Source organism: Protopterus annectens, chromosome 14.part0, assembly GCF_019279795.1.
Source record: "Protopterus annectens isolate FY-2018-M chromosome 14.part0, PAN1.0, whole genome shotgun sequence".
Lineage (NCBI taxonomy): Eukaryota > Metazoa > Chordata > Ceratodontiformes > Protopteridae > Protopterus > Protopterus annectens.
In genome coordinates this window covers 910,858,801-910,875,795 of record NC_056748.1, presented here as the reverse complement: position 1 = coordinate 910,875,795, position 16,995 = coordinate 910,858,801, and the positions used below count along the sequence as shown (strand labels likewise).

Genomic DNA, 16,995 nt, shown 5'->3' with positions numbered 1-16,995 from the left:
CCTGATGTAGTTCACAGGTGGAATTTGCTACAAATGGGCATTTTTGCTCTTAGAAAATTACTTGAGACTTTTGTACCAGTATGTCTGCATCAGGGTCTGGGGTACAGATGTGTTCTTAAGGTAGGCAGGTCGATTTCTCTAGGCCTTTCCTCCCCATCCTCTTCCTTCTCATGGAAATGTAGAAGGTACAAGCCAAAAATCTTAACTGATAACATCCTTTTCTCTGAAACCATACTGGTTTTTCTTCCCTCTGTATGGTAAGGAGTACTGGACCTCTAGCCTAAAACTCCAACCTGAAAACTCTAAGGCTGACAGTCTGGATAATCTAGTACTTGCCCAGTTTCTGTACATATTTTCGTGAGGACATGGTTACTATGTCATGGAAGTATAGGAAGCCATGTATGAGTGTTAAGGTAACTAGGAAAATGAAAAGATACTCCATATGATGCAAGGAAGAGACCTTTGACGATGACCATAGTCACTCTTTAGTGTCCTTGGTCTTCAGAGACTTGTCTGACTTTTATAAATCAGGATTGTCCTATGTTTGAAAGTATACCTGTCTGCTGTCTTTACCACTGTGGGATCCTTCCCCTTTACCTTCTGTTAGCAGTAAGTCAATGTGTTAAGGGGATCTTGCACTACTGGTCCCCAAAAAGGTAGTTTTTCATCCATGGGATCTTAACTGTGTGTTAGAAAAGTTGCCACTACTACATTTTCAGCTAGTACCTGCAGTATCCATTAAATTTCTAATTTAGATGGTCATCTTAGTGTCTAAAAAAAATACACTTTACGCATCGCCACTTAGCTAGGGTTAAAGTATTCCCAGTGCCATAGTCTGCTCTTCATATTTTCCTTAGAACTAGTCAGTTTTTAGTTTTAGCACTCAAATCTGTTTCTTTGAGCTCAGCACTTGTTCAGAACTCGTAAGCACTAAATAAGCTACAAATTACTACAGCACTCAACTTTCCTCACTTATCTAGAGGAAAACAGTTTTTAGTACTTAATAAATAAGCAATTCTCTGTAGAATGTCACCAAGCACAATTGAATCCACCACAATCGAAAAGCAAAATGCAAAACGCAGTTTATTAATGCAATTCCAAAACCAAGGCGTTTTCGTCCTATCAACTGGACTTCATCAGATAATTTCTTACAACATTAAATTCAGTTATATACTTCCTTCCTTTCCATTTTCCAATCAAATAACTTCAATTAATTCAAATAGACAAATCAGTATACATCTAAAAACTCATGAATATTAAAATACAATTCATTTAATTCAATAAATACATCAAATTTCTATAAAAACTTTAATTTATATCTATTAATCCCTTTTAAAATCAATTCCATTCATATTAAAGGGGCTAAATATATTTTTCTCCATTTTAAAAAGAAGAATTTACGAGCATGCCTATGATATTATAAAAATGAAAGATACTAATGTATTGTATAGACATACGAAGGTATGTGAAGATAGTATATTTTATTTTTTTGTAATTGAACATATAAAGAATAATATTAGAGGGGGACCATGGGAGGACACCATAGGATATAGAGAATTATGATGGCAGATTACACGAGAAGCAAATAAATCCCCAGGTTTAAATGAATATATATCAATTTTACCTCTAATGAAATTAAAGGCAGCTAAAATATAATTTTAAGTGTAATAAAACATTTGGTCAATAGATGGTGCTGTTGTATTAACTTTTGCTACATGAAAGTGAAGTTTATTAATATGTATATATATATTTAAATATGTATTATATAATGGAGAAAAATATATTTAGCCCCTTTAATATGAATGGGATTGGTTTTAAAAGGGATTAATAGATATAAATTAAAGTTTTTATAGAAATTTGATCTATTTATGTGAATTAAATGAATTGTATTTTAATATTCATGAGTTTTTAGATGTATACTGATTTGTCTATTTGAATTAATTGAAGTTATTTGATTGGAAAATGGAAATGAAGGAAGTATATAACTGATTTTAATGATGTAAGAAATTATCTGATGAAGTCCAGTGGATAGGACAAAAACGCCTTGGTTTTGGAATTGCGTTAATAAACTGTGTTTTGCAAGGGCATGGAACGTATCATCATGGAGCTTATAAACAAAGACATTGGTAATCTCCAAACTCTGGACCCCACCCAGTTTGAGTTTGTAAAAGGCAGATCATGTCTCCTAAACCTGATTGACTTCTTTGAAGCAGTCACCAAAGCCATAGACAAGGGTAAGGTGGTTCACACAGCTTATCTAGATCTCGCCAAGGCTTTTGACACCATCCCCCACTCTGGAATTATAGATAAGCTCACTAAACTAGGTATAAATCCCTGTGTCACAAGATGGGTTGCCTACTTGGCTCACTGACTGAACCCACACCGTGAAAGTAGCAGACTCCAAATCTGATTTCAGACCAGTGACAAGTGGAGAGTACCACAGGGTTCAGTCTTGGGTCCTCTCCTGTTTGGTATCTACTTTTCTGAATTATAGGCTAAAACAGACTAAGTTCACAGATGACTGCAAACTAGGAGCCATAATCAAAGCTCCTAACAATGTGAACATCCTGCAAAAGGGCCTCAGAGACAGATGCCTGGTGTCAAAGCCATGGCCTCAATCTCAATGCCAAAAAGTGCATTATCATCCCCTTTGGTAAAAACTCTGTATCAATGAGCTACCACATAGGAGGTAGTCTACTTAACACCGAAAATGTGATGAGACCTTGGGACACAGGTGGACAGTAGTCGACACGGGCAGAGGAAAATAAATGTGAAGTTGTTCTATCTTGCTGTTCATTCTTTACTGGTGGGTTCGAAGCCGATCCCTCAGCTCCGTTAAGGCCAACTGCAAAGCTCGAGGTCTTCAAATAGCTGTTGGCCAAGTCCCTAACCCATGATGCACCTGTGAATTACCTCAGATCTAGTTTGCCACTGCAACCGATCGGAGGTTCTGACTTGGTTCGGGCCAGATAAGCAAAATTTTCATTAAAAACCTTTTCTAAAAGTTTTTTGATAGTATAGTAGCTAGTTAGCATTGTTTATAAAGCTCTTATAGCTTTGAGTGTGTTTTTCCCTTCCCATTTACTATATTTCTAGTTGGCCTCTTTTAGGCCTAGTTAGTAGTGATTCTTCTAGGTGTGGTCTGTCTAGCCTTCAGTTTTATATAAGGCTTGTACAGTAAACATTGTTGTTTAGATAAGGTTATTTAGTGACATTTGTCACTTTTTCCTACATAGTTGTATTTTTCTCAGATTGTGTGTGGTATATCTCACCTTTTTAGGCTTATTAGCATTCACATTAGATAAGGTTATTCTTTATTAGCAGCTATCTGTTTTTGTTGCATAGTCTGCTTGTGTGTGGGTGTGTGTGTGTGTTTTCATAGGTAGGTACTAGGCTATCGGCCCAAGGGCCTACGTAAGCCTAGCCAGCAAGGTTACCATAGCTTACGCCACCCAAGAAAGTTATTTTCCTGATCCACTGTCCAGCAGAGAGAGAGAAGTGATCCCCGGGGTGTATTTCCTATTTCCCATCCACTCATCAAGATTTTTCTTGAAGAGTGCTAATGAAGAACTTTGCTTGACATAGATGGGTGGCTTGTTCCAGAGTATAGGAAGTCTCTGGGACCGGAATCTATCCCTCCAGCATGTCCTGTTTATTGTGGTGACAAGGTTTAGGTCCCTAGAGCATGTAGCTTGGAGGGATTGGGATTTCTTTAGGTGTAGCATGTCCAACAGCTCTGGGTTTGACATAGCTTTATATGTTAGGCAGAGATCAGCTCTGAGTAGGCGATATGCTACGGAGTAAAGCTGGAGTTTTTTGAGGCGGTCAGTGTAGGGCATTTGTTTGAGGCCAGTAATCCTCTTTGTGAGGTACTTCTGTGGCCTTTCCAGCTGCTGCAGATGTCTTGTGAGGTACATTCCATACAGAGTTTTTTCCAAAGGGGATGACACTGCACTTTTTGGCATTGAGCTTGAGGTCATGGCTCTGATACCAGGCATCTGTCTCAGTGAGGCCCTTCTGTAGGATGTCCACAACATTTGGGGACTTGACTATGGCTCCTAGTTTGCAGTCATCTGCAAACTTAGTCAGCCAGAGGCCTTCTGTGTTAGCCTGTACTTCAGAGAAGTAGATACCAAACAGGAGAGGTCCCAGGATGAACCTGTGTGTGTGTGTTCAGCCTGCTTTTATTAAGACTTGCCTGTCTTTGCTTTTGAGAAAATTTACTGTTGTATTTTTTTGTGTGTTAACAGTAAATAACTTCTGTCTCTACTATGGCTGATCAAGATAAACCTCCCAAATCTGGGTTCAAAAAGTGCCCAAAGTGTGGCCAGAAAATGTCGGTCACAGACTACCATGTCAACTGTGTTTATTGTCTAGGGGCTCTGCATTTGCAAGACAATTGTGCCATTTGTCATTCCTTCTCCTCTAGTGTCCTACAGGAAAGGAAGAGGAAACTGATCGATAGAGGCTTGTTGAAGCCTTCTTTTCAGGAAGCTTTGAGTGACCAGGATGGTTCCAGTCGGTCTTCAAAGTCTTCCAAGACTTTGGACTCAAAAAAATTGAAGTCGTCAACTTAGGCTCCACTGCCTTCGGAGCCGATGGTCTGTTCCTTTCGGAGCCTGTCCCCAGTCTTGGAACCAGTTTCTGAAGCTCCGAAGAGTCCTATTCTTCAGTCGGTACCACCTTCTGACGATTATCTCCATCTTCTATCAGCCTGTCGGATCTGGACTTGGATCCTGTGGTACAGAAGCTGTTGTTGGCACCGGCATTAGCCAAAATGATATCGGCTTCGACCAAAATGGCTTCGGAGCCAAAGACCATTGCATCGACTATTTCCATTCCTCCTCCGAGCCATGCTGGTCCTTTGGTCCCGGAGTAGGCAGACCTAATGTTAGTGGAACCCACCGAGTCGACGCCTGCTCCCGTGTCTTCGGCTCAGTGTACCCTGATGTCCTTGGTGCCTATCGAGGACTCTAGGAGTCGACACTCTCCGGTCTGGTCCTGGGGAGACAGTCAAACCTACCGGTCGGTTCCGACTTTGCCTCTCGGGGCCTCGGCTCAGATGAGCTCTTCTCCTACCTTGGGTTCGGAGTCCACTGTCCCAGTGCCGGGGGTGTCGACTGTTTCCTCTTATCCGTCGGCTCTCTCACATCGGAGTGGAGGTGCGTTCGATGCCATGAGGAGAGTTATTTCTTCTAGGACATCCTCGACTTCAGGTCTGCCCTCCTCCTCCTCCCCAAAAGTGCCTGTGTCTGCTTCTGCATCACCCGTTCTGACCAAGTGTAGAGACACAGAACCTCAGGAAGCCCCAATGGGTGGCCCCGGCACTTCTGAGACCTCACCAGAGGCCCCCACTGATGAGGTTCCCAGGAAGAGATTGTGCATGAAAAAGCACCTTGACTACCCACTGGAGTCTCTCACATCGGATACTGACTTAGATGAGTCAGACAGTCCCCCTCTGAGGATATGTCATTCGTTGAGATACTTGAGATCCTTAGGCAGAGGGGTGACTGGCAGACCAAAGACCCTACTTGAGGATGTGTCACTTCTCCTGAAGGCTTTCGGGTCTCAGCCTTCCACCTGTTGGGTGACTTTGCCCTTTGATGAGTTGATGCAGCTGGTCTCACAAAAGGTGTGGTAGTCTCCGGATACTAAGAAGCCTGTTCCTAGGAGGCCTAATAAGTTTATTTCTGCCCCTCTGGACAAAACATATTTAACTAAAGGTGTTCCTGTTGATGCCATGGTGGTGGCGGCGGCGGCAGCCACCAAAAAGGAAATGTCTGAGACTTCCTCGTCTATCTATCCTCCTAATAGAGACTCCAGGATTATGGATAGATATGGGAAGCGCATATTTAGTTCAGCGACCTTTGCTGTCCGTTAGCTGAACTACTTAACCCACTTCACTAGATTACAAAGAGATCTCCTTAAGGAGTTGGGAGATGCTCTTCAGGGTACAGTGGCTGTAAGAGCCTCAGACATAGTTGCTGCCCAGTTTGCTACCCTTAACTCTATTGTCAACTCATCCATGCATCTCATATCCTATGCAGCTGATGGAACCAGTAGGGCAGTGGGTACAGGAATCGCTCCTAGGAGATATTCCTGGATGCGCTTGTGTTCCTGCGCGGAGCTGTTCAAGTCATCCTTTGTACACTCCCTTTGATGGCTCGTCTCTGAGTCTAAAATGAAGGAAACATTAACCAGGTGTGAACAGGACGGAAAGACTGTCTGCCGTTGGGGTCCGTTTTTCCACCCCTACCTTACCCTATCCCAAAGATCAACAGGGAGGAAAAATGTGGTTCCGAAAAGCCCAAGGAGCCTTTCAGGAAACATGTGGTGAACCCCCCCCCCCCAGGAGCAGAGGAGGTAATAATGGAAGACGCAGCCGCCCTCGAGGCAGAGGGGGTCCGCAATTTCAGGGTGATGGATCACTTCTCTGGGAAGCCCTACCAGCGCTCCTCAGAGGAGGCTCGACTGTCCTGCTCTGGATGAGTCGGGGTCGCTTGTCTTTGTACCCAGACGCCTGGCTCAAAATAAAAGGCAGCTGGGTACAAAGTATCATTTCCAGATGGTATTTCATTCCTTTCGCCACAACCCCTCCAATCGTAAGAAAAATCCCAGAAGTTCCACCCAGTTACAGAGAAAAGGCAACTATAGAGGTCCAGACGTTGCTAACAGAGTCTTCCAACCAGTCCCTGCAGACCAAACAGGATCCGGAACTAACTCAAGATTCTTTTTGGTTCCAAAGAAGACAGGGGACTGGAGACCCATATTGGTCCTCAGCAGACTTAACCAATACGTAAAGAAAGAGAAGTTTTGGATGGTCACGCTTCAGTCTGTACTTTCTTTTTTAGGGAAAGACAATTGGATGTGCTCGATAGATCTCAAGGATGCATATTACCACATAAAAATGGACAGACCATCCAGGGATCACCTGTGCTTCCGGCTGGGAGCCAATCACTACCAGTTTCGAGCCCTGCCCTTTGGCCTCACTACAGCCCCCAGAGTGTTCACCAAATGCATGGCAGTGGCCACATCTCACCTGAGGCGTCCAGGATTCCAGATGTTTCCATACCTAGGCAATTAGCTCCTTAACGCCACCACCAGGCATCAGCTCATTCAGGCCAGGAGTTCACTCTGCAATCATCTTGGCATTACAGTCAACTCAGAAAAATCTGCCTTGTCGCCACTGCAGCATATTGTTTTTATCGGAGCAGAGTTGGACACCACCACTCTGACTTCCATTGGAAAGAGTCGTTCTAATTCGTCAACATGTCAGCATCCTGTTATCAAAACACAAAGCACCAGCATCAAAAGTTCTTAAAGTATTAGGCATGATGGCAGCAGCAATTCTAGCTATACCACTTGCTCAGATGCACATGCGGGTTCTTCAATGGCTGTTTGTTCACTCAGTTGTCTTACCAATAGCTACCCATGGATCACAATATACTGATCACAAATTCTTGCAAGAAGGACCTGCAGTAGTGGTTGACCTCACTCCATGTCACGATAGGATGCTCATTTGTGCTACTCCCTCCAGCAGCCACTGTGACCACGAATGCTTCTCTGATGGGGGGGGGGGGCATTTTCAGGGAGAGACTGCCCAAGGCACATGGACCGACCAAGAGACACATCTGCATATCAATGTCCCTAGAGATGAGAGCAGTACTTCCAGGACTCCCTTCCTCTGGGCACGATTGCAATTCAGACAGATTACATGCCGGTGGTCTGGTATTTGAACAGACAAGGAGGAACCAGTTCTTACCCCCTTTGTCGAGAGGCTATCAGAGTTTGGCAGTGGGCCATTTTCACCCAGCGCTTTCTGTTGGCAACGCCAAACTGAGCAGGGCAATCTTGTTGCCCCACGAGTCGTCCCTCAAGAAAGAAGTTGCGGACAGGATTTTCCACAGATGGGGCCAGCCTTGCTGCGACCTTTTTACCAGTCACATGAACACGAAATGCAGAAGCTACTTTGCCCTGATTCCCCCTCCGGGGGAAGCCCCAAGGGATGCACTCGTTCACAATTGGCCTCTGGGACTCCTCTATGCATTTCCACCAATCCCATTGATACCCAAATTTATACAGAAAGCAAAATCCCGTAGAAGGACCATCATACTTATAGCCCCCTAACTGGCCTCATCAGATTTGGTTCCTCTTCCTTCGACTTCATCTGTTGGAGGACCCTTGGATCCACTGCCCAGTTCCAGACCTTCTGACACATCCGTCAGGGGATCTTCATCCTTCTTTGCTGTCCCTGAAGCTGACATCTTGGATGCTCCAGTTCCCATCATAGCCACGTTCCATAACTTTTCCAACGAGACAAAACAGATCCTTTTGTCCTCTCATAAATCTTCTACCAGAAAGCTATATCTGAGCAAATGGAAGAAATTCTCTATATGGGCCTCTAAAAATATTGATCCCTACCAAGCTCCTATGGCTTTCATATTCGAATTCTTGACTATGATTTTCAGTAAAGGAGCTGCAGCAGCAACAATTTGGGTTAAGTTGACAGCTATCTCTAATTTTCATCTTGGATTTGAAGGTTTGAATATCATGTCTCACAAGTTATCCAAAGCATTTCTTAAAGGGACTTTTCATATTAGGCCACCTCTGAAATCTTCCTATTCCCCATGGAATCTAAATTTTATGCTCTCACGCATAATTCTTCCGCCATTTGAACCAGCTTCATCTTGTGATCTCAAATATTTGTCTTGGAAGACCATTTTTCTGGTAGCTACCACTTCTGCTCACAGAGTGTCTCAGAGCTTCAGACTTTATCCATCTAGCCTCCCTATTTGATATATCATGCTGACAGAGTTTCACTTAGAACAAATCCTTCATTCTTGCCCAAAGTTTGCACCGAAATCAATCTCAACCAAGTTATTGATTTGCCAGTTTTCTTCCCCAATCATTCTAACAATTTAGGGTATATGTTGCACAAACTTGATGTTCACAGACAGCTCAGATTTTATTTGGATAGAACAAGAGTTCAGGAAATCAGACTAGCTTTTTGTCTCATTCTCAGACTCCAGAAAAGGGAGACCAGTGGCTAAAACAACACTGTCTAAATGGTTATCTGATTGCATCACATTTGCCTATTCAGCTGCCAATATGCCTTTACAGCATGAGATTAAAGCTCACTCAACCAGAGCAGTTTCTACATCATCTGCATTTTCTGCCAGACTTCCCATTGACAACATCTGTGCAGCAGCCACTTGGTGAAGACCTCATACCTTTATCACTCATTAAAAAGTTGACAAGGCCTCCAGGGACAGGACTTCCTTTGGATCCATGGTCCTGAGAAATATACTCCCGTGAGCCACCCGAGGTTGATGGTGCTTGGGACGCTACCCATCAGTAAAGAATGAGCAGCAAGATAGAACAATTTCATATAAAGAATGTACTTACCATAAGGTTCCATGTGAGTTGTTCATCTCGCCTTCATTCTTACGTCCCTCCCTCCTTCCCTCTCCTGGACTGATAGATGACCAAGATGCTAGATCCATCCTGGTTACTCAAAATCTTCTCTTCCACTTCTCTAGGAATATAACAATGACATATGGTTTTTAGTATACGCAGAAGACAAGATCTGAGGTAATTTACAGGTGCATCATGGGATAGGGACTTGGCCTCGAGCTATTTGTAGACCTCTAGCTTTGCAGTTGGCCGTATCGGAGCCTAGGGATCAGCTCCAAACCCATCAGTAAAGAATGAAGGCGAGATGAACAACTCACATGGAACCTTATGGTAAGTACATAACTTTTTTTTCTTGGGTGGTGAAAGCCAGGGTACCATTTTGGCTAGGCTTATACAGGTCACATCAAAGAAGTTCCCCCTGCACGAAAGGCAATTGCACGGCATTAACTAAATAAACTTATTTTTTTCAGCCTTACAGTTTGCTGGCTTACACTTCTGGTTTTAGGCTTATATAGGCCCTAGGGTCAATAGCCTAGTACCTACCTATGAACCTAGTACATCTGGCAGGATGCAGGCAGCCCCTTCTATTCTGCTAGAGGACTAGGCTATTTCTCTGCACCCAACCCCGTCTTTATGTCCAAAGTGGCGATAGAAGTCTTTCTAAACCAGACCATTAACCTTCCTCTGTTTCTTTCCTAACCCACAGAAGAAAGGGAGAAGGATCATTCCATACACTGAAAGTGCATAGGCAATTAAGATTTGTCCTAGAGAGGACTAAAGAATTAAGGAAAGTAGACATTTTATTTGTAGCCTTTGCAAAGAGTAGGGAGGACGTGCCTTTCTCAGAAACAAAGTGGTGGCTCACTTCATCACCCTTTAATCATTGCATGGCAAGGCTCTACCAGGACAGCTAAGTGTCTTCTCCACTCCACAAGAGCAACAGCTTCAACTTCAGCTTTCCTTAGAGAGTTAGCACATCATCCATGTTGGAAGCAGCTGTGTGTTTTTGTCCACATCTTCTATAAACATTATAATTTGGACATTACCTGTAGACCTGGGTCAGCTTTTGCCATGGCTGTTCTACAAGGTCTACTACATCCAGCACCTTCCAAGGACCAGACATCCAGAGGACCATACACTTTGGTAAGTTTCCCAAGAGCTGGCAGTACTGTCAATGCTTGGGAGTACTACAGCATTGAACAGTATGATGAACACATAGTTGTTTAGGAACTTTAGAATAATTGTAGATGTTTAAGTATATTCACTATTAAATATTTCCCACTTTTCACTGCTGTCTTCACTATCTGTAGACATCGTGATGTTGGTGTGGTTACTGAGTCGTGTATCTCCTCACCTGCCCCTTCATCTGTCCTTACACAGGCCCCAAATTGTTTGCCTAATGCCTGGAGAGAGAGCTTTGGGGTGGTTGTTGGCCTGTTGTCTTTAGGAGCCTGTGCAGTTTGGGCAGCTAGTGCTCTGGCTTCTGATCAGATCCCTGCAGTTGACAAGGGAATGAAAGAACTAAAGATGGTATAGGTGGGCATTCTTATACTGTAGGTGTGTTAAGCTCCATTTGGGAGGGTGTTCACATTTCCTGGAAGAGTAGAGGGGTAGAGTAAATCTGTGGTAGTCAGACCAGTAAGTTGGGCCTTCTGTGGCAGACATCCCAAGAGTTATCACTGCTACAACAGTGTATACTCCGTCTACAATTGTGGTAGTGTCTCCCCAGATGTATGTTATACTGCAGTGCTATACATCTTCAATATGAAACTGATGCAAAATGGAAAATATTGGTTAGGTTGTTGAGATATAAAGATGGGTTTGATTGCTATGCATTTTTGTAATGTCAGTGGAGAAGAGAGAACCAAATGTGGAGAAGAGGGGCTGCAAGTTTTATGGATATGTTAAATAGAAAAGGGGTTGTTATTTGGGCATTTTATTTACTACCCATGAAAAAGTAGATTGTGGTTTTTAATGTCTGCATTTACTTCCTTTGAGACATCTTTTGCACTATTTACTATAGTATGTTTTCCACTTGTTTTGTAACCATTTTACAACAGTGTTTTTGCTTTCTGGCAATGTCTGTGTACTGTTTAACAGAGTTTGACTGTGACTAGGGTGTGTAGTTCTCAGTGGTATTTGTGCAGTTTGTGTTCGGAAGAATAATCTCCATGTGTCTTAGTTAACTAGTTTGATGAAGCTTTTTGCTGTTAGGGGATGGGCTCAAGCTATAGAAAGCCAAACAAGTTTGATGAAAATAAGCTCTATGGAAGCTGGAAAATGGAGGTTATAATTTGGACTCTGGTTATAGAGTTGAAAAAAGAAAACCTGTTTTTTTAGAGTTGCACAGATACTACCATACCTTACAAACATCTGTAAAACTGGTAGGGTGTAACAATGGAATTTCAGCAGATCTGGATACAAATGAAAGTATAGCAACTATAACTAGAAATTAGTGTTATATCCATGAAAGAGGAAAAACGCGATTATGTTTTTAGTAAGTCTTATAAACCCAGATTGTCAGTTTGTGTGGCAGGTTATATAATCTGTTTTGAAAAAAAGATATAGTTGAATGTGCAAGTATGTAGTGCTCCTAAAAGCAGTGGTTGCTTTTAAGCAGCTAAATAATGCATGCTTAAATGTAAAGGATAGTTAGCTTTAACAGCATGCGCTTCACTTTTTTGCCTCAGTGAAGTCGGCAGTAAAGGGCATTTTTCAGAAAAAGGCATCAGGCACTTCCCTGACTACTAATGTGAATCAGGACACAGCAAATTTTGCAGAGGAGAGAGAAAATACCAAGTTGGGCTTAAACTTGCGAGACAGTTGAAACCCCCATTGCTAGGGAAAATTCCAAGTATGGCAGAAGATCCAAATGTGCTGTAAATCAGAGCACTTGTCCACTGGGTTGTTCAAACAGATACGAGTAAGTTAAAAGGAAATCAAAATATCTGAAGATACAAAAAAAGGTAACATAATTTCACTTATAATAGAGATTTTCAGATGTACATATTTTTGTTATAGAATCTTTTGAGTCTGGTATGATTGATACTGCCTGCACTTGCACCAATTTTGGAGAAAAATGGTTTGACAACTTTATCAGTGGAAAAAAATAACTGTCGAGATGTGAGATGAAACACACGATGATAATAGCGTAGTCAGTAGTTTAATACCCGCTTTCGTAAAAAAACTTCATCAGAATACAAAATAACCACAATTCAATGCACTTAAATAACCAAATAATTAACAAACAAATTGCTTAATTAAAATCAATCAAACTTTCTTAAAAAGACATTCGCCTTAAAAAAACTCAAATGAATCAAGTCCCTTATTCACTTGTAATTTCCTATGTTTTAGAAAACATTTGATGTTAATATAATCGTTTAAACCAGGTAACTTGTCCGCTTGAAGTTTTATTTGCCACATGGCAATTTCCTTGTAAGATTGTTAAAAAGACATCGTTCATTAGACTTGGAAAACAGTTATTTTAAACATTGCATTGACTTGGGGATAGTCCCTAAGGGTCTTAGATTTTTTAAATGCCCCAACGGGGTTACTAAGGCCTCACCTTTCTTTAAGACTTTAGTTAACTTTTTCAACACTGCTGGTATTAATTTTTTAAGTTTACTTGTTGACAACAATACTGAAAAGATGGGAGAACTGAAGGTTGAAATCATGCAGTTGGAGAGCGATCTTAAAGAACTGTTGGGTGAAACTAAGGCGGGTGAACTTTTTACAGTTTTGCATCAAGAATTAGAACAACACACGGCTGAGGTAATCAGCCGCAAACGGGTCAAACTAACCCGCGATTCAATTGCCTACGACAGCGGGACAGCATACGATAACTTTGCTAATAAAAATAATCAAAGGGCACCGAGAGGTGAAACGAATTACCGCTATGTTTCTAACCAGCAAACCACCCGGGCCCTTAGTCGTTCAACAGTTAGTTCCAAGGAACTGACTTCAGTAGGGGCTGATGAGGGTGCGGTAGGCAAAGTTAAACATACTGAGAACAACCTAATTAAGAGTGACCATAACAGGTGTTCGATTAAGGAGTCACTTGTTGACTCTCCAGGTGTCAAAGACTTTTTTGTTGACGAAATAGTTATTGACTCTGACAACACAGACATTGAAACCAATGGACATGGCACTATCACTGAAGGGTCAGTTCGACCTAAGGTTAAGACCGGCAGCAACATCGGGGGAAGTGTTAATTCTGGCTCCCTTCCTTCTTCAACTTTTTTAAACAAAAAGGGAAGTCAAAACAGCAGGAACACTGTTCTGACTCGCAGTCGGACCTTCCTAGGGTCCAACTCTTCAGCGGACGAAACTTAGAAAGGACATTTGACCAGTTTAACATTATTAATCTGACAGAACATTGTTTTTCTGAATGTGAGATCAATGTCTTAAAACATGGTTTAAATTTTATTCCTACCTCAAGGGCAAATGTTACTAACACTATCATTGATATCAAAAAATTTTCCAGGAAACTCAATGTGCAATATATGTTGCATTTTTTAACCAAAAAGGGACAGACTAATAAGTCTTTGGTAAAACCCTCCACTTTCACGCCTCATTTACACAACACGATTAGAGTGTTTGAGGAACAATGTATCGCTGACATCAACAAAGTCCTGAACAACAATAGGTACATTGTTGACAACCTCACCAGAGATGAAAGGGTGGCTCTCAGGAACTTGAAGACATTATGTCAGCGCTTCAGGTTCATGAAAAGCGACAAAGGGGGCAACATTGTGATTATGAATCAGAACGTGTATCAAGCAAAAATGTTAGAAATCATAAATAACTTAGAGGAATATGAAAACATAACCCTTTTTGATTATAAACGCAGGGTGCGTTTGATACAATCTGAATTGTATGGTTTATTCATGACAGGAGACATCACACGTGAAGTTTATGATTTTTGTGTTGTGGCAGAGCCACGTATTGGGGTGATTTTTGGAATACCAAAAACCCACAAAGATATCAAAAATCCTCCACTTAGACCGATAGTCTCCTGTCCACATTCAATAACTGAAGGTATTTCCCTGGTGATTGATTTGATTTTGGGTCCTATTTTAGCCGATGAACCATCTAATGTAAAAGATTCTTGGCATTTTTTGAGCAGATTTGGTAGTTTTTTACAGGAACATGCTTTTGATCCTTCAAAGCACATTATTTTCACTGTTGATGTAATTTCTTTGTACACATGCATTCCTCATTTGGAAGGAATCGACGCAGTTTGTGAATTTTTATTCAAAAGGGGTGGTAGGTTTACTGCAGGAGCGATTTCAACCATTAGGTTATTTTTAGAATTAATCTTGGAAAACAATGTTTTTCTTTTTGGTAATAGTTATTATAGACAAAAGAAGGGGGTTGCGATGGGGTCTCCGGCGGCTCCCGCATTTGCAAATTTGGTTATGGCTTGGTGGGAGTTTGAGACGATGCCCATTTTAAAACAAAAATTTAACATCAGGTTTTTTTGTCGTTACATTGATGATTTATTTTTTATAATTGAAGGTGACATCACTGCAGTTAATGAGTTTTTTATAGATATGAATTCTACTTCTGATTATTTGAAATTCACTTTGGGAAATGTGGGAACTATTGTGAATTTTTTAGATGTCTCATTATATTGGGACGGAGAGGAAAGACGTTTACACAGCAGGATTCATCGTAAGGAGACATTTACTAATGGGTATTTGCACCACTCGAGCAACCACCCTAGACATGTCATCAGGAATATTCCCCGAGGGCAGTTTATACGAGCAAGTCGGATGACATCTAAACAGCATGATTTGATTGAAGAATTTAACATTGTTTTTTCTTTATTTTTAGGTAGGGGGTATGACATTCAAAAATTAAATTCAACCAGTGAGGAAGTGTTAGGGAAACGTGAAAGTATTTTTAAACCCATAATTGATTTTCCTAGTTCAACAAACAATAGTCTGAATAAGAAGGAACACGGGAATGATTACAACATCCAAACTTTGTGTTCCCTCGAGACCAGTTCTGACGGCCCACTGATCAGACAGATTGTTATTGACAATTGGAAAATCATTAATGGTAATGAAGAGATAAGAAGGACTTTAGGTGAAGGTCCAAAATTTGTCTTTAGGAATCGATACAATTTAAAAGGAATTTTGGAAAATAAAATGTCGGTTGTATCAAACATTAACACTAATAAGACTGGAATGCATGTTTGCCACAGCTGCAACATGTGTCGATTTATTTCAGAGGGTCCTTATATTAAAATAGACACCATCGATAATACCTTCAAAGTACCTGGTTATGTTGATTGTAAAACAAAGGGGGTGGTTTACATCAGCCAATGTTCAGGTTGCTCTGCATATTACGTCGGCATGACAACCCGTTGTTTAAACACCAGAATCAGAGAGCATCTTTATAGTATTAAGACCAATGATGAGAATAACGCCCTTTACAAACACACGAAAACTTGCAGCAGATATAAAAAATTCTTGTTTTCTGTTTTAGAAGTTGTCCATCCTGATCTCAGAGCTGGTGATTACAAGAATTTTTTAGAACAGCGCGAGACCATGTGGCAAATAAAACTTCAAGCGGACAAGTTACCTGGTTTAAACGATTATATTAACATCAAATGTTTTCTAAAACATAGGAAATTACAAGTGAATAAGGGACTTGATTCATTTGAGTTTTTTTAAGGCGAATGTCTTTTTAAGAAAGTTTGATTGATTTTAATTAAGCAATTTGTTTGTTAATTATTTGGTTATTTAAGTGCATTGAATTGTGGTTATTTTGTATTCTGGATGAAGTTTTTTTACGAAAGCGGGTATTAAACTACTGACTACGCTATTATCATCGTGTGTTTCATCTCACATCTTACATCTCGACAGTTATTTTTTTCTTGGTTTATTTACATTTGGCGTGTTTTAACTTTATCAGTGGACTGAGTTAAAAGTAAGCTGGAAAACATTAACAACATGTACCTCATAGTAGGGCTGTTAGTTTTGGTGATGGAAGAGTAGTGTTTCACCAAGAGGCTGAAAATACCTGCAAAAAATAGGATAAGTTAAGTGTGATAGTGAGCCATTTGAGATACGCTTGCTGAATGGCATATCCTTAAAAAGCAAGATAATTGAAGGTTACAAAGCAGTGATAAAATAGCTAGTGGATCTTGAATTCACTAGCTGCACTATTATTGTTTTAACATTCTTGGTATTTAAGAAGGGGCATCGTAGTTTGTGTGAGAGATCAGGAAAAAGAAAGTTTTTAAAGAAACTACATCTTCAGTTTGGACATCCTTCTGTGGGTTATGTATAGGACTGCTCTCTAGCTTAGGAAACAAGTAATATGAGCATATTTCTGTCTTGAAACAGATTGTTGTCTTATTGCTAATGGCCAAGAAAAATTGCTCAAATTTAAATCTGAGACTATGGCAACAGTTACATGGAGGAATCGTAGGCAAATTGACATGCGACGAATGTCGAATCAAAATATCTTGGCAAAAATGTTATCTATGTGGTTACTTTGGAAACTCTAGAGAGAAACCGGCACTGATTTGTTATGGATGTTAATAGGATTTGGAGAAACAAATGATTTTTT

The 16,995-nt window shown here is 40.9% G+C and overlaps 1 protein-coding gene across 1 annotated transcript in view; it reads left to right on the top strand.

Moving 5' to 3' along the window:
• The window catches only part of BTAF1 (B-TFIID TATA-box binding protein associated factor 1), a 3,603,226-nt gene that overhangs the window by 2,482,353 nt on the left and 1,103,878 nt on the right, over positions 1 to 16,995 (top strand). The window lies entirely within an intron of this gene.